The sequence below is a fragment of the Bubalus kerabau genome, chromosome 8, assembly GCF_029407905.1.
Source record: "Bubalus kerabau isolate K-KA32 ecotype Philippines breed swamp buffalo chromosome 8, PCC_UOA_SB_1v2, whole genome shotgun sequence".
Taxonomy (NCBI): Eukaryota; Metazoa; Chordata; class Mammalia; order Artiodactyla; family Bovidae; genus Bubalus; species Bubalus kerabau.
This window is the reverse complement of record NC_073631.1, coordinates 112,820,706-112,845,636: the sequence shown is the minus strand read 5'-3', so window position 1 is coordinate 112,845,636 and position 24,931 is coordinate 112,820,706. Positions and strand designations below refer to the sequence as shown.

Here is a 24,931-nt window from a genome sequence, read left to right as displayed (position 1 = left end):
TTTAGGAATTTTAAATCTAAATTTTTTTTAAATGCACACAAAAGGATATGAGAGAAACTCAGAATTTATGTAAATTTATTTATGGTAACTCTAGTGGACTCAGTAAATCTTAACACATGTATATAATTCTCCATGTGTATGTTGCTGTTTTTAGAATGTCAGTTTTTCAAAAATCTGTTTATTTTTATGTATTTAATAATATCAGTTATTACTATTTATGTCTCCTGATAGCAAGAACAAATGTACCTGGTTCTTGAATTCCTGAAATTTAAAGTTGTTTAAAATTAGAACTCTAATGATAAAATAAGTGTTTTATGATAATAATAGCTATAACTTATTATATGCATGTTATGTCATCTTTCCTCAAAGTAAGGACTTTGAATAATGACAGCTCTCTTAAGTATAATAAAATAATTATATGCCAGCCACTGTGATATACTTTATATAAATTAGTTTAGTTAATAGCTCAGTTAATCTTTTAATTCTGGACAGGTATTATAAGCCCCATTTTACAGATGCAAAGAGGAAAGATTAACTTGCCAAATTGTAGACACCTAGAAAAAGTCAGAAACCAAATTTGCAATCAACTAGTAGTTGCTTTGGGACCTGTCCTTTTCTTCCTATGCCACAAAGTCCCCTAAGGTGTTTCTCTGAGCATGGTTTTAAAATTTCACCACAAATATGTTTCAATCACAGTTTATAATTCACAGTTTTCTCTCTTGCTGCAGTGTCCTCTGCCCCTTCATTCACTGACTATTTCTATCCTCCTAATGATGTTCATGCCCTTAATCTTTTGTCATCTTCCTGGGTCACATTTTTTTCCACATTCATCTCATTTGCGACAGCATGATAGTTTCAAGGGCATATAACCTTCCTCTGTATTATAAGGCATAAGGAGGCTTCATTCTGCCTATTGAATGCCTGGCTATTGTAGTAATTGTTCCACTATTTTGTTTAATTTTGTGTTTCATTTATTCTATATCAGCAAACCATAAGAGCTTTGACAACTTTAACAATGAGGTGGAAAAAGATGATTCTCCCTAAAATGCAAAATGACCACTTCCTCCATAGGTTGGTAAGGATTACTTGTTCACCTCTGATGAGGGCACATTTTTACAAGAGAAATAAGTTCCCGGAGGTAAACTCTTCCATTTCCCTATTTTTTCTTATAAAACTTTTCTGTTTTCCCATTCAGAACATAACTCTTGCCTATTGTACATAAATGACACAGTCAAAGAAAACACATATTCCTGGTCTGTGACTCTCAGCACTGTTAAGACTCTTTTGGAAACTTTGTACAAATTATATGTGTACAATGGTAAGTCTGGAGCAGTGAAATATGGAGAGGGGTGTGGGAAGTGGTAAAACCAAACACTTCCTTTGCCCTTGAGCCCCTTATCCTCTGGTTTAGGAGAAAAGACAGTATAACCAGTCATAAATGGAAGCCAGACTACAATATTCATGATACCACCAAATGTTTTAGAATTTAAAGGCATAGAATACACACACACTTACATACATATATATATACACACATACACATACATAACTCATACATATATACATATCACATACTTATATACACATCTCATATATATATATACATCCTTACATATATATGGTATATATTTTACTATTACATATTAATTCTGACATATTTTAGGACTAGTAAGGAAATAGGTCTTGAGCTAGATCATCCTCAAAAGAAATCCAAGTTTAAGTACATGCCTCAACAAGAGCATTTGCCACCAGTTGAGCTGTGGGGGAAACAGGATGCCATTATTTCCCATTTGTTCAATTCCCTCATGTATCTTTTTTTTTCTTTATTTTCCTCATGTGTTCACATATGTTTGAACTATTTCTTGCTATGTTTGTACTGAAGTATTTTATTTCTCTCTATTGTCTTTGTACACCTCCTAAGGATGCATGGGGCCACTAGGGTCCTGTCATTGGTGATTGACCACATCCACTCTTACTCTGCATTGTGGGGGCAACTTTGCAACTAGCTTTGGTGAAGATGCTTGTGAGTATGCTTTGTATTTTTTCAAGTTGCTTAGCTTTTTTTTTTTTTTAATAAGGATATCTGTAGAAGTTCAAAAGCTTTGCTGACCTTATGGTCTTGCCCTGACCAGAAACCTGCTCTTTATTGGTTTTTTATTGAAATATATTTGACATATAACATTATGTAAGTTTAAAGTATGTAGCATGTTGGTTTGATCTATTTATATATTGCAATGATTTTCATTGTAGCATTAGCTAGGACTTCTATATCATCACATAACTATCATTTTTTTTATTTACAATACCCAAGATATAGAAACAATCTAAGTGCTCATCAGTGGATGAATGGATAAAGAAATATTCTTTGATTATTATTGGTAATCCCCTTGTTTTGGGAGAATTGCTTGTACTTTAAATAACACAAGAATGAACATTGGTTTCACAATAATTTCCAGTAATTGATAAGAAATGGTTTGTTCAGTCTATTGATATTTTTATCTAAAATGATCAATTATTAATTGAAAAATAAAATACCTATAGTGACAAAATTCCAAAAGCATATTGATGTGTAGCTAAAATATATATAGATATGTTTATAAGTATCAAGGGCTTAAATTGATCATATTTTTAAGTTCAAGAATCATGCTTCCGGGTAGCTATTAAAAAAGAAAAAGTTAAGAGTGAAGATGGTAGTTTATCAACAGGATTATTTCTTATAATTTACAATAGTATACAGACATGCCAAAACCAGAAAAACTATTAAATAAATTGTAGTATACTATAGAGTAATAACAGACATCTACTGTTGGTTAGAGCTCAAATTCATATTAATCTGATGGAGTTCTTGGGGTAAAAAATTGAATCATACTTCTAATTAGCTTTGAGATATGTAGAGAAGCGCCTAGCAGACTGGGCAGAGGAAAAATTGGTCAAAAGAAGCCCCCAGTGACAATGATTTGCTAAAAAGCAAGTATAGAAATCATCATAAGGGAAGAATTTTGCAATTCCAAATGAAACAGTACAAGGCTCCTGAGTCAAATGGGGGGAGTGCTTCCAAATATAGTACAGATTTGAACCTTTCTGATACAGACATCCTGCTGTAAGAAGCTCTCTTGGGGAAATGATACTGTATCTTTTCTGATTCAGCTAGATGAATGAAAACAGCTCCCCATAGCTGATTTGAATATATACATTTTTTAAAAGCCTGATTAGTCACATGTCTACCTGTTATGTTTAATTTAAATTGAGTTGCATACATATTTTAAAATATTATATTAAGTAATATATTCCTATAAAAAGATGGTTTTCTGCTGTCACAATTTATAAGTTAATTTTATTCAAACTCTTTAAATTTTGACATCAGTATTTCTGTCATCATTACAGCCAATTTTTGTCATCTATCACAGCTTTCAATAGCGCATTATCCTCAATTCCCATCCAAGTTGTTTTAAGTACTGCACTCTTTCAATCTGTATGTGGTACTGTTTCTGGAAAATTTATCCCAATTGCCTAAACAGCAGGCAATGATTTGCATAGCATCACAATTTAATTTTTTTAGCAATCTTGTTGATACTTACCCCTGATTTACATGGAGTGATTAATTTTAAACCAATCATATTTATAGTACTATCTGACATTTGTAAGTAAAGGCTAAAAAATATCACCAAGTATCTTTCCCAACTTTTTACCTACATTATGACTGAGATCAGGGAAATATCTATGACACTGAGAAACAAAATGAATGTATGCTTCTGTCAATTCAAAGTGAATGTAAACCGATCCTACTTGTCTGATAGGTATTGAAAATAACTCAATAGCTAAACATCAGTTATCCAATATGCACGATGAAGGACCCACATGCAGCACAAGAGCCTATGGCTGGGGCACTGCTTGGCTGGTTTCATGGTCGTTCACCATAATCTAACACATTCTGTCTGAGTTTTTCAATGGCCAGACTGGCGAAACCAGTGCAGACATGATGGGGACCACAACTCCTGCATCTTTTTTGACTTTGAAGGAGACACTAATATCTGCTGTTCCACCCAAGATACAGTTTTGTTTCTGGTTTAGTGTTTTGGCTGAGGAAGACTACAATATCAGGGTCTTCCACTTGGCCTGCATTACCACCATGTATCTTACTCTGCAGGTCAGGAAATCAATGTGAGGATACTGCAGAAGAATTTGTCTTCCCTATGATCATAGTGTGGAGCAGTCTCTCAGAGCTATCTGAGGTGCTGCCTCCCAACTTGCAACTCTCAAGTTGGGCATCGTTTTTAGTTGACAGTTATGGTGACTGATGAAGCGATCCAGAGTGGATTAACTTCCTTCAAGGAACTGGAGCTTTGGTACCAGCAGCAGCCCCTTTCGTCCATCCACCTCCTTAGGGAATGCAGACGAATTTGGCTAAGTCTCTCCTGGTTCTCAAATCTCCCATATTGGTTGAGATTCTGAGTTTTATTTGGCAGGGGAGCAGGTTACCTGCCTCCTTCCAGTTGGAAAGCTGCTGGTGGGGGTGGGGGATGGGCGAAACATCCAGGGCATCCTCACTCATGGTCTAGACCCTGATTGGGGCTCAGTTGAAAGATACTAAGATATTCCCACCCAGTCAAAAGGTACTGGGTTGAAGGGCTGGCTGAAAGATGCCAGGGAATACCCATCTAGTGGAAATATACTGGGGTCGGGGGGGGGCTCGATTAAAAAAAAAATCAAGGAATACCTGGGGCTTGGCTGAAAGATGCCAAGGTCGCTCCATTGTAGGTGATTATATGGTCTTGGCTGAGTGGTTAAGTTAGAGGTCAGTCTGATACTTCCTCAATTCCACTGCCTTTATAGAATTTGTCGGGATAAAAGGAGAATATATTGGATCTTTGCTCTGAAAAAAAGGGACAAGAATCCACCCTGCTGGTTTTGGTTTTTCTGAGATGACTGAGAAATTTATAGGAGTGGTGGAGGCCTAACCCTCATACTGTGCAGTGGTCCCATGGGGAAACCCACTCATTAATTAGAATACTTGCTTGTCCGGGGGAGTCACACAGAAGAACTGGCCATTCAGTGATCTGAGTAGCCATGGTGGCCTTAGATTGTCATAGGCAGAACCTGCGACATGTAAGATGGGGTGAAATGACTCTGGGGTAACTCCTGGAGGAGTTAAGCTCAAAAGCAGCACACAGGCCCACTACAAAATTTCACTAGTGATTTTTACCCCTGACAAATTCAACTTAAAATGGGAAACAGAATCTCAAAAACAGAAGCAAGGGGTGTCAGAAAGCTGGCCTCTGACTAACACTCCAGCCAGATTCATGTGCAATATGTATACGGCTCATATTTTCAAGTACCTTGTTAATTGGAGAAATTATACTAAGAGAGCTCTCAACCTAAAATGGCCAAATTGGGGCTCTTCTGATATTCCAAAATTGATATTTTTGCACGCCCAATTAGAAAACACCAGCCATGCTTGCTTTGATTGGTATCTAGAAACTTCTAAAAGAGGAAATGATAGAGTAGTTTCTTTGCAGGAAACCAACAAGAAATTGCTTGACACTATCTTCCCTGGTAGCTCAGCTGGTAAAGAATCTGCCTGCAATGCAGGAGACCCCAGCTTGAGGAGAAGGGATAGGCTACCTACTCCAGTATTCTCAGGCTTCCCTGGAGGCTCAGATGGTAAAAGATCCATTTGCAATGTGGGAGACCTGGGTTTGATCCCTGGGTTGGGAAGATCCCCTGGAGGAGAGCATGGCAACCCACTCCAGTATTCTTGGCTGGAGAATCCGCATGGGCAGAGGAGCCTGGCAGGCTACAGTCCACAGGGTTGCAAAGAGTCGGACATGACTGAGCAACTAAACACAGCACAACATGTGATCACATTGTGATAGGGGGGCCACAATCAATTTGTGGGACACCAGGTGTCAATGTTGGCTCAGACCCTTTATCCAGTAGGTCTTTTTTTAAGTTTTTATTGAATTTGCTACAATATTGCTTCTGTTTTACGTATTGGTTTTTTGGCCAGGAGTCCTGTGGGATTTTTTTTTTAATTTATTTATTTTAATTAGAGGCTAATTACTTTACAATATTCTATTGGTTTTGGGATTTTAGCTCCACATCCAGGGATCAAACCCACACCCCTTGTTTTGGAAGGTGAAGTCTTAACCACAGAAACACCCAGGAGGTCCCCATGCAATAAGTCTTGAGACAACTATTTTCCTTTTTTATTTCAGTTGATATATATTTGACAATTATGAATTGTATCTATTTAGGGTGTACAATTTGATGATTTTATATACATTGTAAAATAAAATAACCACATTCAACATAATTTAAAATATCTTTTACCTCAGTTATCAATTCTGTGTGCATATGTATAATGAGAACAGTTGTGATCTACCATCTTAGCAAATTTCAAGTATACAATCTTGTTAACTATGGTCACATTGCCATAATTAGATCTCCAGAGCTGATTCTTACATAACTAAAATTTTGTACCTTGACCATCACCTTTCTATTCCTCTCCATAGCATTGTTATCTCCACTTCTAAGAGTTTGATCATTTTAGACTCCGTATATAAGTGAGATCATATAGCATCTGTCTTTCTGCATTTGGTTTACTTCATTTAGTGTAATGTTCTCCAAGGTCATCCATGTTGTTGCTGATGACAGAATTTCCTTGTCCGTAAAAGTTGAATAACAATGAAATGTATTATGTATAATGTGTAATTATTATACTTACTTTATCTATTTGTCCATGGATATTTATGTTGTTTGCATATTATAAATAAAGATGAAATGAACATAAGAGGGCAGATACCTCTTTGAGATCTTGATTTCAATTTATTTTTGGATATATATCCAAAAATGACTCTTTTCTTCAATTTACTAACATTGGGGAATCCATTCTGCATATATCAGAGGGATTTATTGTTTTCATTCTTTTAAATATCATATGCTTATTTCTTCTTAAACTTCTTCTAAAATACTCTTGTATTATAATTTTAACTATGAAGGTTTAAGTAAGAGAAGAAAATGTCAATATTTTCCCCTCTAATAGAGTAAGAAGAAAGTGAATATAAAGCAATGATGAGCTTAAACATCTTAATTTGACTTTTCTCAGAAGCCTGACTCCATGTGAAGGCTAGAATAAATGGTCCCTGATTTGAAGGAAAAGCAATGACAACACAAACCAGAAAGGGCCAAATGAACAAATGAAGTAAGAATTTTTGGAATTGTAAGAGAATGAGACCAGAGTAGGAAAAGGGGGTCAGGGGGAGGGAACTTGGTTTATCAAGGTTTATGAAGAATAGGAATATTCAAAAACTTTTGACCAGTGTAAAATTTTTATTCTTGCTATTTTATCATAGAAGTGCTGTTTACGGAAAACAAAACAAAAATTTGCTCTTCTTTCCTTATCTTCCAAGGTAGAATCAGTATGTTGTTCTGTGAAAAGTTACCTATTCGTACACCAAATTCTCTAAACTATGTGAGTCTAAACAAATATTGGGAGACGTGGCATATGATTTGAAGCTTCTCATGATAAGATTTTGATGACCCTAAAGGAGAGGAAACTAGATCTTCCAATGGTATATGCAGTCCCTTTATTTGTTGTTCAGTCACTAAGTTATGCCCAACTCTTTGCAACTCTATGAACTGCAGCATGATAGGCTTCCCTGTCCTTTGCTATTTCCTGGAATTTGCTCATACTCATGTCCATTGAGTCAGTGATGCCATCCAACCATCTCATCTTCTGTTTCCCCTTCTCCTCCTGCTCTCGATGTTTCCCAACATCAGGGTCTTTTCTAATGAGTTGGCTCTTTGCATCAGTCGGCCAAAATATTGGAGCTTCAACATCAGCATCAGTCCTTTCAATGAATGTTCAGGGTTGATTTCCTTTAGCATTGACTGGTTTCCAAGGGAATTTCAAGAGTCTTCTCCGGCACCATAATTCAAAAGCATCAAAGTCCCTTTATAGATAGGTTGAAGTAGAAGCAGATCAATCCTAAATCATAAAAGTAGTAGTTAATCTTATGTGATGTAGTGGATACTTAAGTAACTATTAAAGCCTAGATCATCTTATTGATCAGTGCAGTTATAGTGAAATATAAGTACAAGTTGGCACATTTATAGATGACCTATATAGGAAAAATAGAAATTTTGTGTTGCTGCATTTTTACTGGCCTGAAGAAGAAAATGACAACCCACTCCAGTATTCTTGCCTGGAGAATTCCATGGACAGAGGAGCCTGGCAGGCTATAGTCCATGGGGTTGCAAAGAGTCAGATATGACTTAGTAACTGAACAACAACAACATATTTTTGCTAGAGTGATATGCTTGAAGTTCCGTCACCATGATTTGAAGACCTCACCCTGACTGACCACTTTATTGCATCATTTGTGATGGCTGTAGGTGATTTGTTATTGTGAGAATTATTTTTAATATATTGAAATCATACTGTTAAACTATCTTGAGTAATATTTCGAGCATGAAATCAGTCAGAACACCACAGGGAATTCTTCTATTTGTGATGGACGTGCTAAAAAACAAAGCAGCAGATGGTGAGCAAACCAGAATTTAGAAACAGCAGATATCTTCAAAGCTCCCCAGCTGGGTGAAGCAGGGGATGAATTCCCAGGGTCAGAAGTCCCTTCTGGAACTATGATGGGCTTGTCTGGCAGAAACTGGGAATGTAGAAATATGCAATCATGGCTGGACACTCCACATAGGTGAAGAGGAGGCAGAGAAACAACCTAGCTTCTTCATTGCTTCCTGTTCCCAATTTCCCAACTTCCAGTTCTCCATCAGCACTTCCCAATGGACGAACTAGCAAGAAGCCAGCTGACATGGCTGCCTAGGAAATATAGTTCACAGAGCAGTAGAGAGGAGAGAGAGGCAAAAACCAAAACTGAAAGCAAAGGACTGGCCTGAGAAAGGTGTGATTCCAATCAAAAGAAATAAATATATTTTTGGATATGCTATATATCTTAGGAGATTTCTGTAGAGCAAAAAATAACAGAAGGAATGGCTGAAGGGTCAGCTTCACCACCAAGAGAAGTATGTGGTTATGTCCAAAACTAAAGGACTTTTTTCTGGGTGCTGTTTGAGAACACTGGCTATAAGAGAAGTGATTGGCATGGACAATTAAGAAAGCTGCCATGGTCACAGAAGAGCACACAAGGATATTGCCAATAATAAAATCCCGGGTCCCTTTTGTTTTGGTGGTTGGCACCTTGGACCAAACTTCAGTGCCCTTGTGAATTCAAGATGCCAAGACCAGAAGTACTCTTTATGTTAAGTGAATAAAAATTGGAAGGGAATGAAGTTTAATTTTGTGAGTATAATATAATATAATAACAGATAATACAAGAGGAAATTATCTTTCCTTCAACATTAGAATCTCTACCGTCAGAAATTAGCATCTTAAAATCACAATGATCAACATTTTACCAGTGGTGAAATTGTGCATTGGAATCAGAAAGTTATTTAGAAACAGAATATTTTCTTACAATTTACACTTTTAAACAAAAGTATGCTATCATCCTTGAAATTATTAGAAATTTTGATAAAATGTATTACTGTCCCCCAAAAGTTTTCTGCCTCTCCCTGTACAGGGGTTATTGGTGAGGTGGTTCTCTCTAGTCAATCAACATGAGTAGTAACATATCACTTCTAGGCAGAAGATTTAAGCACCAACGCCTGGGTCTGCTGGTGTTGGTAGAGATGACCTGTGAAAGATATTTAATCTGATTGCAAAATAAAAAATAGTAAGCCCTGGTTGTTACAAAACACTAAGTTCATGGAGTTATGGAGATTTGGGGTTATTGCAATTGGCATGTGTGCTCAGTCTCTCAGTCGTATCCCACTCTTTTCGACCCCACCGACCCCACGGATTGTAGCCCATCAGGCTCCTCTGTCCGTGGGGGATATGTATGGCTGAATCCCTTTGCTATCCACCTGAAACTGTCATAACATTGTTAATTGGCTATATGCCAATACAAAACAAAAAGTTAAAAAAAAATGCTCCCACCATAAACATGCATGTATTTTGAGAATTTAAAGGCACACGACACAATCATCTGTTATCTACAACACAGCTATTATGTCACCCATATGATCCTTTCTGCATTTTAAAAAATGTATCTGCAGTTGTGCCTATTATGTACCTAAAATTGTCCTTTCTCAAATATTTCTTGGTATTGAGGTTTAATTAACACACAGCATTATAATAGCTTCAGATGTACAGTCAATGATTCAATATTTTATATATTGTGGGATGATCACCACAAATAAGTCTAGTTAACCTTTGTCACCCCACATAGTAACAGCATTTTTTCCTTGTGATAATAGGTACTTTTAAGGTTTATTCTCTTAGCAACTTTCAAATATGCAATACCATTTTATTAACTATAGTTGGCCATGTTGTATGTTACATGCCCATGTTATTAATTTTAAATGTATATAAAGGTCTTTAATTCAAATTATCTTAAAATATATATGATTTTTTATTTGCTACTGAGATAAATAATTCCAAACCAATTATTTTTCAAAATTTAAGATTCTCCTATGTGTTCATCTATATAGCACTAACACATATTGTGAAATATTTGATTTGTACTATTTCATTTCAGCTGACCTAAGGTCCACAGAGTTGCACTTATTGATTTAATTTAGAGAGTGTCAGGTGTCTGGAGACCTCTAAATTTATCTCATGCCAATCTTCTGCCTTTATCCCTCTCCTGTTGCTTCAAATTTTCATTTTTAGGGATGATATATTTTACAGTTTGATCAATTTATATTCCAAATAATTAGTGGTTTGTGTTAAAGAGACACTCTTAAATCATAAGTGACATTAAAATAAAATGAAAATAGCTTAAGTCCTCATATCTTCAGCTGTTTATATAAAGACAGTATTTTTTGGAATCTTGTTGTGTGCAGAGATAATTTCAGCAATTTTTTTTTTCTCTCTCATCTGGACTGGAAAGAAGGAGAGAGAGGGAGAGAAGGAATACTATAAACAACTTGGTTTTAGGTAGCAGTCGATTAACTGAAAGCTTAATGGTATTTTTCATAAAAGTACTAGATTTCACTATTTTTCTCCATTCCGATTATTCCTGTTAACTATCTCCATTAATTGTGACTATTAATGACATCACATACAATGTGTTTTATCTAATGACAAAATAAGAAATGAAGAAGCAGAAAAATCAAACTGTTTCACTTTACTTACTCCTAAGGGTTGGGAGTGATATTATTTAAACCTAAACTAAGATTTCCCTTCCCTATAGTGCCCAAATGTTCACATAAATACATGTTATAAAAGTATGTGTTTCTTTAATACAAAAGTCATTGTATTTCTACATGCCAGCCATGAAAAAGCAGAATTAAAAAAATTTAAAAGCTATAAAGCCATTTGCATCAACACTCAGTTCACTTCAGTCACTGAGTCGTGTCCAGCACTTTGTGACTCCATGGACTCTAGCTCTCCAGGCTTCCCTGTCCATCACCAACTCCTGGAGCTTACTCAAACTCATGTCCATCAAGTCGGTGATGCCATCCAGCCATCTTATCCTCTGTCATCCCCTTCTCCTCCTACCTTCAATCTTTCCTAGCATCAGGGTCTTTTCCAATGAGTCAGTTCTTTGCATCAGGTGGCCAAAGTATTGGAGCTTCAGCATCAGCATCAGTCCTTCCAATGAATATTCAAGACTGATTTTTTTTTAGGATTGACTGGTTTGATCTCCTTGCTGTTCAAGGGACTCTCAAGAGTCACCTTCAACACCACAGTTCAAAAGCAAATTCTTTGGTGCTCATCAATTCTTCAGTTGGATTTAGAAAAGGCAGAGGAAACAGAGATCAATATGCCAACATCTGCTGGATCATAGAAAAAGCAAGAGAGTTCCAGAAAAACATCTACTTCTGCTTTATTGACTACATCAAAGCCTTTGTGTGGATCACAAGAAACTGGAAAATTCTTCAACAGATGGGAATACCAGACCACCTGACCTGCCTCCTGAGAAATCTGTATGCAGGTCAAGAAGCAATAGTTAGAACTGGACTAGTTCCAAATCAGGAAAGGAGTACGTCAAGGCTGTATATTGTCACCTTGCTTATTTAACTTATGCGCAGAGTACATCATGCAAAATGCCAGGCTGGATGAAGCAAAAGCTGAAATCAAGATTGCTGGGAGAAATATCAATATCCTCAGATATGCAGATGACACCACCCTATGGGCAGAAAGCGAAGAATAAAGACCCTCTTGATGAAAGTGAAAGAGGAGAGTGAAGAAGTTGGCTTAAACTAAACATTCAGAAAACTAAGATCATGGCATCTGGTTCCATCACTTCATGGCAAATAGATGGGGAAACAATGGAAACAGTGACAGACTTTATTTTGGGGGGCTCCAAAATCACTGCAGATGGTGATTGCAGCCATGAAATTTAAAGACGCTTGCTCCTTGGAAAAAAGCTATGACCAACCTAGGCAGCTTATTAAAAAACAGAGACATTACTTTGCTAACAAAGGTCTGTCTAGTCAAAGCATCAGCACTACAAATGTATATATTCTTAGGTATAAATCCTCCACAACAAAGGTATATGCTAAAACTTGCAAGCTTCTGATGAAAGAAATCAACAAACATGGAAATAAGTGGAGAGAGACATGGTATTCATAGATTAGAAGACAGAGCCTGGTTGAGATGTCCATTCTCCCTTTAGAACTATAGACTCAATGTGATCCCAATCAAATTCTTAGTAGGCTTTGTTCATAGGTGAATTGCTAATAGATGATGCAATATGGCAGGTTCTCTCACTCCTTACCATTACTTTCGCTGTTTTTATAAAGTTTCAAGCTAAGAAATGCTGTTAGATAAAATACCACTGATCTGGGTACAATTCCCTCTGAATTTGGTAGAAGATTCTCTTGTTTCATTGACATAATTATAGATACTATCATTATGAGAGTGTTTCCTTTTTCTGTATAATCTATTGGACATTTAGAAAGACTTGCTTATAGTCATCTTGAAGAAATTGGAAGAAATAAAAGTTTAAAAAAAACCTGAAAAACTCCAGTTAGTGTTAAACAGAAATTTAAATCAGTATATTGAGATGGCTATGAAGAGAAAAAAGAGAAGCAGATCATCATACACTCTTATTTTATACGAATAAATTCAGTTTCCTAAGGGAATAGAAGTTGGTGAAGGATGTAAGTGTGTAGGCATCAAATATGGCATATAAGCATCTGTAGTGAGTTATTTGTCAGTAAAATGTAACACTAAATGTTTCATATATATTACATTGCCATTTTAAGAGACATGTATATATAACAAAAGTTAAAACAATTTGCATAAATATTTTGAGCTATTTCTAAATGAGGAGAGAAAATTGTAGGATTCGTTTCTATTCTATGACTACTAATGTATTTATATGTGTGCATTATTAAAGAGCATAAAAATAACCCCATTTAGTGCATATATGTTTTAACATTACCCTTCTGAACATGAGAATAACAAAGGCTTCATATAATCGCTAAGAAGGTGATTCATATGTTAACAGTAATAAGTATTGAAAATAAGCTTAATCACTTTGGATCAGGTATTGAAAAGACAGTGGGGAAAGTGACAAGACATCTATCCAGGTGGCAAGAAATTTCTTACTCACTCAGCAATGCTTTAATTTCAAGCCCCCCATTCAGTTCATGGACATGAACTTGAGCAAATTCTAGGAGATAGTGAAGGACAGGGAAGCCCTGGGTGCTGCGGTCATGGGGTCACAAAGAGTCAGACACTACTTATCTGCTGAACAACAATTCTTTCTAACACCAGAAGACGTATGAGTCAATTCTCTGTTAATTGATTTAGAGGTGTAAGCTCAGTCTTTGCAGAGTTCTCCAATGCTATCCCCACCCCACTGTACAGGCTTCTTCCTGGAATGTCATTCTAGAATAATAATGTCAGGAGTTAGGATGGTTGGGACAGTATTTCATCCTTGATCTGCCCTTGTCTGTCCAAGTTTGCTTCTGTGTGTTTTGCCCCATCCAGTTCTCAGAATGATCCATTTAAACACCCGTGTCTGCTGAGATACTTGATTTTTATTCCTGCTCTGCTTGTGTAGATCACACAGCATCCTATGCTACATCTCCCTGTTTCAAATCAAACACTTCTTCAGTTCTGCTAACCCTCATGCCCTTCTTTCTGGCACAAAGAAGCTCTGAACACTCTTCCATCCTTCCCTGAAGCTAGATGTCACCTAATGTTTCCTTACCCAGTGGATCTCCTTATCCCACTATCTCACCTTATCACTGCTGTGCTCCAGCTAGCATGCCTTGATGTTTGCACTGAGGTAGCCACTGACTAAATTGTTTTTATTAAAATCATAATTAAAAAATAAAAAACTTAAATATTTAAATAAATCTTTTTAAATGTTTTAAAATATTAAAAAAATGTTCTTTCCAAATGCAGCCCAAGTTCATTATTTTAGAATATACAGTTTCCCCAATATCTGAATTCTTTGCATATCTACGTTCTGTATACTGAGAAATGCTTCTTCTGCCAAGTCCTCTTTGTGGCTCCCTACCCCATTTTTTTAAACTTCATGCATGCTGTCAGGAATCAAAGCAACCTCTTAAGTGCTTCCTTGGTGATCAGCTTCAGAGACACTGAATTAAACTTCTAGCTGCCAAGGACCACAGCGGTGGTCCTGAATGATACTGTGAAAACCAGATTAATCTTTTTAGAGTTCAGCACTAGGAGCATGCTTGCATAGATTCTCACCAAAAACACACATTGGAACTCAAATATCACTGTTCAGAAAATGAGACTGTTTTATTTTTCTGAGCAGCCATTTCTTAAGAATATAAACCAGTCTCTTGGATGCAAAGGAATGTACATAAGAATTGTTTATTTTGAAAGAAAAAAATTTAAAAGTGACAGGGGAGATACATGGGAAGAACTAGATTACTATTATTTTGCAGTATTTGCTTAGTGACTTTGGGCATGAAAATATTTTCACAATGAGATAAAGAGTACTCTTATGAAAGAGACCAAAGAAAAATGTTATGAATTTATCAGAAACCTTAATAAAAATAGTCACTAAAAGTTGAAAGTATGTACATGTATTATTGAATGTCTCAAGGCTTCAAAAGCTGCAAATGTGCAAAAGAACTGGGGGTCATGGGGATATGTTTTCAGTCAGTTCAGTTCAGTCGCTCAGTTGTGTCCAACTCTTTGCAACCCCATGCACTGCAGCATGCCAGGCCTCCCTGTCCATCACCAACTCCCAGAGTTTACTCAAACTCATCCACTGAGTTGGTGATGCCATCCAACCATCTCATCCTCTGCCGTCTCCTTCTCCTTCAATCCTTCCCAGCATCAGGGTCTTTTCCAATGAGTCAGTACTTCACATCAGGTGGCCAAAGTATTGGAGTTTCAGCTTCACCATCAGTCCCTCCAATGAATATCCAGGACTGATTTCCTTTAGGATGGATATATTTTAGTCGCCTCCTATTCACTCCATTGCTGAAGACAGAATCCCTTCCTAGGATTAAACTGATGGTTGTAATTAGATAGATGAGATTGACAGCAGCATGTTAGTCACACAGAATCACAGCTTGGGGATGAAGGATACCATACACCATGCTGGACCACATGGAGTTGCATTTGGAAACAAAGTGAATGACAATGCCTGTGTATGATAGGCTTCATATGATCAAGTTGGGGAGGTGGCTCTTGGTTCCTGTGGTAGGGTTGACTAATTCTATAGCTGGCAGGGAGCTAAAACCTACTGCTCAGGGATAATCAGGCACTGGGCCTGGACCCTATAAGAGGGAAGGTCATTTGTTTGGTTAGAGGACTTCCTCCATAGGAGGGAGTGGGGAACTTGTAGTTAAGCCACTGGAGGCTATTCTAGATTTTTCCAAATGTCAAGGAATACATATTATTGGGCCTGAATTTTTAAGGCTTTATCAGTTCAGTTCAGTTCAGTTCAGCTCAGTTCAGTCATTCAGTTGTGTCCGACTCTTTGTGACCCTATGAATCGCAGCACGCCAGGACTCCCTGTCCATCATGAACTCCGGAGTTTGCTCAAACTCACATCCATTGAGTCGGTGATGTCATCCAGCCATCTCATCCTCTGTCGTCCCCTTCTCCTCCTGCCCCCAATCCCTCCCAGCATCAGTCTTTTCCAATGAGTCAACTCTTCGCATGAGGTAGCCAAATACTGGAGTTTAAGCTTCAACATCAGTCCTTCCAATGAACACACAGGACTGATCTCCTTTAGGATGGACTGGTTGGACCTCCTTGCAGTCCAAGGGACACTCAAGAGTCTTCTCCAACACCACAGTTCAAAAGCATCAATTCTTCGGTGCTCAGCTTTCTTCACCATCCAACTCTCACATCCATACATGACCACTGGAAAAACCATAGCCTTGACTAGATGGAATTTTGTTGGCAAAGTAATATCTCTGCTTTTTAATATGCTGTCTAGGTTGGTCATAACTTTCCTTCCAAGGAGTAAGCGTCTTTTAATTTCATGATTGCAGTCACCATCATAGTGTACTATATGCCATACTGCTGCTGCTAAGTCGCTTCAGTCGTGTCCGACTCTGTGTGACCCCATAGATGGAAGCCCAGCAGGCTCCCCCATCCCCAGGATTCTCCAGGCAAGAACACTGGAGTGGGTTGCCATTTCCTTCTCCAATGCATGAAAGTGAAAAGTGAAAGGGAAGTCGCTCAGTCATGTCCAACTCTTAGTGACCCCATGGACTGCAGCCTACCGGGCTCTTCCGTCCATGGGATTTTCCAGGCAAGAGTACTGGAGTGGGGTAGTGTACTCTAAATCTCCAAATTTGACATTACAATTTCAAAATTTTCAAAGAAATTTGGAAAATCTCCATAAAAAGTAATGTGTCCTAAGCAACAATTTGAAAAAGATTTACTGTAAAACAGAGCATGTATTATAGAATGAGTGAGTCATAAACAATTAAGGATAACTATAGAATTATAGCCTATATATGTAAAAATAATGCTGTTGAAGGCAAAAATGAAAATACATAGCATCAGGAAAAATACATAAGCATGTTCTCTCTGTCAACTCTGCTTAACAACAAAAAAAGAATATCCACTCTTTGGGTTAAGTATCATTTTTTTTGCATGAGCTGGTTATCTTTTTCTGTAATCTGCCAGGTAGCAAATATTTTAGGGCCAGAAGATCTGTTAAAACTACTGAACCCTATTGAAGCATGACAGCAACCATAGACAGTACACAAATAAATGATTGTGGCTATGTTCCAATAAAGTTATAAAAACAGCCAGTGGACCAGATTCAGCCCACGGTGGTAGTTTGACCATTAATGAACAATACAGTGATCAATTGTTCGTTAAATGTTATAAAAATATTGACAACATTAAATATATAATCAGAGAAATTCTAGGCCTATATAGTCTTATTAGGAGGCAAAATATGCATGACTAAAGCTTTTTTTTCTAATAAAAAGAAAGTTTTATATTAATATACATTATTTATATTAATGAAAAATTTTGAATACAAATTAAAAGATTTAAAAAGAATATTTATCTGAGTACTTTTAATTTTATTAACTTTTTATTGATTTCAGTTATTAATGGGCCATATCATTACATATTTAAAATGATTTTTTTCTGTGCTTTGAGATTTAAACAGTGGTTTCAAATACAGAATTCTTTAGTTCCCTTGTGTGTTTTTAAGATTAAGTGTTTCATCCTCTCAGTTTGTTTTCTACTTTTATCTTTTTATTAGTTAGAAATCATAACATATATTCTATAGTTGAAATTATACCCAGAGAATCCAAACAAAAAATGAAAATGAGGAATTAAACATATTTTTAAAGGACAAGAAATATATATCTATCTGATTTAGTCTTTGTCTTAGTACTATGAGCTATAATGAAATATAATTTCTTTTTTCCTTCATAAAAATAAATGAGATAGACTAAAAATACCCATTTCTTTTAGATGATAAGATTAGCAAAGTGTGAAGAAATTGTGCCATTTTTCGTCTTCTTTCAGAATGATAAAGAATTATAATACGAAGTTTTCAAATTTCAAGACTAGCAGTGGCAATAAGTTTACATAAGTTAAACATTTTCTTTTTTTTAATAAAAGATTATTTTCACTCATGTCAACATGTCTATACCATCCTTCACAATCAATAGTGGAAATTAAGGATACATGCATGCTCAGCTGTGTCCCACTCTTTGTGATTCCATGGACTGTAGCCCACAAATCTCCTCTGTCCACGGAAGTTTCTAGGCAAGAATAGTGGAGTGGATTGCCATTTCCTACTCCAGGGATCTTCCCAACCCAGGATTGAACCCTTGTCTTCTGTGTCTCCTGCATTGGCAGGCAGATTCTTTACCACTGTGCCACCTGATTTGCACATAATTAAAGGTCATGTTAGAGGATTATCAAACATCTTTCAAAGACAATTGTCATGGACAGAATTGTGTTCCCCCAAATTCACCTTGAATCCCTAACCCCACTGTGATGGCATCTGGAGAGGGGGCCTTTGGAAGATAAACTGGTCCTGATGAGATCATGAGGGTGGGGCTCTCATGAAGGTATCAACATACTTTTAAAAGAAGGTTCCAGAAAGCTTGCTTCTTCTCTCCCTTTCTCTCCCAGTTGTTTGGACAGAAAGAGAAGATAGATGTCTGCAAGTCAGGAAGAGAGTCCTCAATGAGGACTCAGATCTCTTGGCACCGTTATCTTGGACTTCCTATCCTCCAGAACTGTGAGAAAATAAATTTTTCTTATTTAAGTTTCTGGTATTTTGTTATGGCTGCCTTAGCAGATTAACACATCAATAATTTGGCTTCAATAAATAATTCCATAGACTATAAGTATATTTTGCTTGTATTCAGATCAAAATCCCTGAGCTTAACTCAATGCTGTAATAACTTTCTTTAAGGAATTTACTTATATAAAATTTTAGATATGTTTCTCTTAAATCCTCTGCCCATTCCCTCCTTATTCAGTAGTACTTACTAGAGTTAGTGGGGTCCATTACCATGTTTTAGAAATAGCTAAAGTGCTACATTTTAGTCCTGAAGTTATTTTAGACAGTGCATTGAAAATTCAAACCAAAAGCCTGAAGCAATTCTATTAGATTTTGAACACTTAAAATATCTTATTAGAGAGACTAGGGCAGAGAAATTCAACTAGAATTTTTCAATACTTCAACTATATCTACTTTTAGATGTATGGATTTTCAGGTGTCAATGTATTAAATCTCCTTGTACCAAAAATATCTATTATAGGCTAATGAAGATGTGATTATTAAAATTTAACTTCTTAATTGAATACTTTCATTTATCTATTTGGCATTTTCTATGTGTTCAAATATTGGTAAATGTTTAATTCAATGATTCTCATGTATTGTGAGTGTTCTGAACTGAAAACAGCATTTTGTTTATTTAGTATTATAAACTACCAATTAGAACATAATAAAAAAAGAAATGATAAAGAAAATATCAATGTGAAAGTTACTGATATTGGATACAAAAATATCTTCAGCAGAACTTGAAATTTTTCCAGAATTGGCATAGAATGATTATAAAGGTTTGAAAGCATTTTTTAACTTCCTAGCATTGTGAGAATGTCCCCCAAAACAAAACAGAGGTGAAATTATTAATTTATCACTGGTTCTATATCATATAATATGTAATTTGAAAAAGATATGCCCACTAAATCTACATGTGTAATAAAGAGAAAAAATGACAAAATCTCTTATTTCAAAGCTCTAAAATCTTAGAACTATGAATTTTAAAAAACTCAATAAAAATACTCAGAGAATTTATAAGACATGGTCTTTGCCCTTAGCTCCTTCTCTTCCATAAAAACTGAAAGTAAAACCTGTATGCATTTTATTATTCATAAAACAAGCCACTGTTGAATGCTTAGCAAATTGAATGACAAAGGGCAGGAAAAAAATACTGTGAGAAAAGCAAGATCCACCCACAAACTCACCAAAGCAAACTGTGATTTTGGATAGATCCTCATTTCCCCTGGATAAAAAAAAGAATACATGTTGGTAAGGCATTCAGAAAATGCATCAATGAAATAAATGTAGTAACAGATTTTGAGCTCAGAGATCTTTACTAGGGTTATTGTATTTTGGTGAAAATAATATGTTGCTATTCAAAGTTCTATCTGTATCTTTTAATTTTTGATTTGGACATAACTTTAAACTTACAGTAAAGTTGCAAAAATAAAATTCGAGCATCCATGTTTCCTTTCCCTAGATTTACCCATTTGCTGGCATTTTACATCATTTGTTTATTGTTCTCAGTCTCTATTTACACACACACAAACACACACACACACACACACACACACACACACATATATAATTTACATACATGCACACACACATTTTCCTGAATCCTTTGAGGAATGTTTCATATATCATGGCTTCTTACCCCTAAGTACTTCAGTATTTCCTAAATATAGTGATGTTTTCATACAACCACAGTACAATTACTGTATTAACCTCAAAAGCCTTAACATGACTATAACAACACATGAAAATATTCTAATTGAATTTATCATTCACACTCTGGTTTTGTCAGAGAACACAATAATATTCTTTATAGAGTTTTTTTTCCCAATACAGGACCCGATCTAGAGTCAGAAATTGTATTTAGTTTTCACACCTCTTCTGATTTCCTTAATTTGGAATACTTACACAGGCTTTCTCAGTTTTTATGACATTAATCTATCGAAGAATTCAGCTGCCTTCTTCTTTGGTATTTGAGAGACATATGTTCATTTTGTACTTATCTGGTATATACTTGGGATTAGATTAGATGTCTTCATTCTGAGCAGTATTTATTGCCCAGGTGATGTGTCCTCAAGGTCATGAAATCCATTTGTCTCTTAGTATTGAAATTTTTTTGGTCACTTGAACAATTATGTATAATTACTTTATTTTTCCTTGTAATTAGTAAGTAATCAATTGGGAAAAAATTTTAAGACCGTGCAAATATTCTGCTTCTCATTGAAAGTCTTCCCCAGATCTAACATTCAATGATGGGTTTTGGCTGATCCAATCCCTACTATGAAGATGGACAATGATTTCCCCACTTGACCTGCACCTACCCATTTTATAAGGTGGTGATTCCCCTTCTACTTAAGCAAAAGGCCTCCCTTCTCCTTTGTTTATGTCTCTTTGTATGCATGCAAACATGTATATATTCATTTGCCTACTCACTATCAATATGAAATCATGTATTTCAATTTTTTCAATGGCTTATAACTCATTATTGTACTTAATTTTAATAATATTCCAGTTTTGACTAATGGGAACCCCTTTTAACTGGCTTCTGCAACCATGTGAAATGATCCTGCTTTTTTTTTTAAGCACTTTGAGACTTTCTGGAACAAGGAGATATTCCAGGCTCACCCTGTAACTGTTTCTCAACCTTGGAAGGAGCCAATTATGAGGAATTCTGTTTCAAGAGGTCAGTTTGGCCAATCAAACTGACTCTCAGGCCATCGTTAACAATTTTCTGACACTTTGCTCAAATGAAACCTTAGAGGTTAGTTGAAATGACAAATATTAATTGTGCATTTATTTATTATGTTCCAGGCATTGCAATTAGATTGATATAGAAACTGAATTTTATATATATATATGTATATATATATGTAAATTCAAATATGTAAGTGAAACAGGATTTTATATATATATACACACATACATAAAATTAACCTAAAAAGTAAGCGTTGCTATCACTATTCTACAATGATAAAATGATACCCTCTATAATTAACTGGTCCAAGTTCATTTAAGAAATAATTTCCAGAGCTAGGTCTGAACTTACTTTTCTTTACCAGCAAATCAAGTCTTAAATCTTTTTGTTATACCAAGTTCTAGTGCTATGGTGAAAATGAAAATGCAGGTTGCTCAGTGGTGTCCGACTGTTTGTGACCCCATGGACCTTACAGTCCATGTAATTCTCCAGACCAGAATACTGGAATGGATAGCCTATCCCTTCTCCAGGAGATCTTCCCAACGTATCGAATTGAAGTCTCCTGTGTTGCAGGCGGATTCTTTACCAGCTGAGCTATCAGGTAACAATGTGTATTAAAGGAAGCAGAGTGTAATCTAAAAGCAAAATTTAAGAGGATAAGGCATGCAAGTTGTGCTGGATTTATTGTGTTGGGCATTTTCCTGAGTAGTCTGTGGTTTGTTTTATAAAATAGTCAATAGACTTGCAGTGGTAACATGAGTTCTTTTCTTTAAGCAAATAGAAGACACATAATACTTAAAAGTACTTTCCAATGATTATTGCTAGAAAGAAAAAATGATGTTGAGTTAGAAGGAGCCTATCCAGAATACATTAGGGTAAACTTGTGTGGGTGGCCAATCCCCCTAAATATGGTGCATACAAAACTCGTGTGATATTTCAGCTTGTTTTTCTAGTTTTACAGCATCTCTAACCTATTGTGGATTGATAGATGCTGACTTTTGCTCATGTGTGCTCCCCTTTTTATTGATCTATTATGCCAGAGTAATTTCTCTTTTTTTTTTCTATTTTATTCTTTTTCTTAAATGCAGACTTGATCACAAAATTACTCTCTTAAAACTGTGCTATATGGAATTTTAGGAGTTAAAAGTCTCAACTAACAGAAGTCCTGGGCACTTTCTACAAGGCTCAACTAGCCAGCTTTGCTTTCATCTGATGCATAGTTGGTAATTACAGGTAAACTTCATCAGGAGGAAAACCTGAATATACTACAGGAAAGCACGTGCTTTGGGTCACCATTTGTTAGTAGAAGGCAAACCAGGTTCCCTCAGTGGGCTTTAGTCTTTGAGATGTAGGATGGGTATGTTAAAATTTACCCTGCCTGCATCATAGAGCTTTTGCTGTGATGGAACGAGATAATTTACATGAAAACATTTTGGAAATTGTGAATCTTTAGGCAGACATAAAGAATTATTTTATTGTTTGTGGAATTATCTTTGTTAATATCCAGAGCTAAAGAAAAAAGCCTCATCAAATGAATACACATAACAATTATTGCAGAATATTTACAAGTATTGTATCTGGAGGTGAACAGTTCCATGCATTCCTCCTAAAATCCTTTTCTGTCTACCCTCAAAGCCCTCCTAGTACGAATATCACCAAAAATCATTTGATAAACAAATTATTAGGAAATGACAATATTTTGTTCTGTGCCTGAAACAGTCTCATCTACCAACTGTTAGCAAGGAATACCAGCAATCGGTTTCACAAACATTTTCTTTCCGAAGGCCTCCCTGCAACATTTAATGATGATGCATTGCTTCCAACAGGGCAAATAAAAATGGTGATTGTGGACAGTTTAATGAATAGAACCTTTGATGATCTGATCTGCTGCCAGCTACTGCCAAAATCGCATTTAACATATTCAAAGGAAATTTCGCGTTGTCACCACAGCAAATCCACGTCTTAAAAAAAGAAGCCTCTGACACAGGAAAGTCTTGAGAAACAAGCAGCCTATATATCTGACGAAGCAGGTGGAGGCAGAGGTGTCGAGCTGAAACTTGGTATATTAACCGGGCCCCGCAGGGCCACGTCGGGGGTTAAGGTCGGAGTTGTTAGCGGGAGGCAGTTAGTGAAGTGTAGGCGCTAGGGTTGATTTGCAGAGCAATCAGAGAAAGCAGAACACTGTCCTTTTAAACGGGGAAGACTTACCATTCAGACAAGGTCAAGTGGCTCTAGAACTGGGAAAGTGAAAAGAAAAAAAGAATCTGAGATGCAGGCAGAAGTTCCGGCAACAGTTTGTTAAGACTTCCGGAACAAAAGAGCAGATCAAAGCTCTTAGCAAGAAGAAATCAGAATCCAACGGGGATTTTGTGTTACAGCACGGATATCTCCCAGCAAGTACGGGCTTTGATACGGAAATAGCCATCTTTTGAGACACATTAAAAAAAAAATCCCTCATTCCCAAGATAACATTTTTGTTTAAAAGTCTGGGCAATTTAATACTCATAGGATTGTGGAAGATCGAGATAAATTACATAGAATGCAGGAATTCATCAGAATCACTCCTCGGATTTCCTCAATATACCCCATTCTGCAAGAGCATAGCTCTAAACATCTAAATACTTGGTGCCCTGGCAAAGCACTGAGCATGATTCCAGAACAGTCATCCTTGCCCTAAAGTGCTGGGTTAGGATTGTGTTTTTTTGACTTCAACTTTAGTTGAAACCACAAAACAAATCTAATTAAAAAAAAAAAAATTTGAAATGGGTTATTGACCTCTATATTAAAGAGACCCAAATCCTCTCCTCACAATTCTGGAGTTGCAACTGAATCCCTAAGTTCTTTAGGAGTTTCAAAACATTTTTACCCCCTAAGGATACACACACACACACACACACACTTTTGCAGCAATGCTGTGGTCTCCCTTCATGGTAAAGAGATAACAGGAGAGAGACATCTATAACAGGTAGGGTATATAATTCCTTAAAATGGTCTTAACATAAGGTAGTGTACAGATGATATCTGAAAAGTATCTTATTTTCTGAGTTTAACCACAGGATTACTTGTGACAGCTTTCCATGTTGCTTGGTGGTAAAATATCCGCCTGCCAATGCAGGTTTGATCTCTAGTCCAGGAAGATTGAAGATCCCCTGGAGAAGGAAATGGCAACCCACTCCAGTATTCTTGCCTGGAAAATTCCCATGGATGGAGGAACCTGGCGGACTACAGTCCATACGCAGAGTTGGACACAACTGAGCGACTTCATTTTCACTTTTCACTTTGTGTCACTAAAGTATGAAAGTACATGACGATATAACTTGGTAAGCTAATGAAAATGTAAATTACCCAGAGATTGGTATGAAGGTCTGGCTATAGTTGAAAATCAAATTTCTAGCAAATACCTCTCATGATTCCAATAATGATCACACTGTACTAGGGTCTTTAA

The 24,931-nt window shown here is 36.3% G+C and overlaps 2 long non-coding RNA genes across 3 annotated transcripts in view; one reads left to right on the top strand and one right to left on the bottom strand.

Annotated features, from left to right (window-relative positions):
• LOC129659630 (uncharacterized) overlaps positions 1-24,931 on the top strand; it is an 87,646-nt gene that overhangs the window by 5,746 nt on the left and 56,969 nt on the right. The window contains exons 2-3 of the long non-coding RNA XR_008718158.1: positions 18,638-18,746; positions 21,375-21,552. This is a non-coding gene — a long non-coding RNA (uncharacterized LOC129659630). The remainder of the gene's footprint in view (positions 1-18,637; positions 18,747-21,374; positions 21,553-24,931) is intronic.
• On the bottom strand, positions 6,210-24,436 carry LOC129659632 (uncharacterized). 2 transcript variants are annotated; one of them, XR_008718161.1, is made up of 4 exons: positions 23,695-24,436; positions 19,982-20,019; positions 18,586-18,744; positions 6,210-7,987 (listed from the first exon to the last, which is right to left on the bottom strand). It is a non-coding gene; the product is annotated as an uncharacterized LOC129659632 (long non-coding RNA). The 2 variants fall into 2 exon arrangements; XR_008718160.1 differs by lacking the exon at positions 6,210-7,987 and having other exon boundaries at positions 17,584-18,744; positions 23,695-24,433.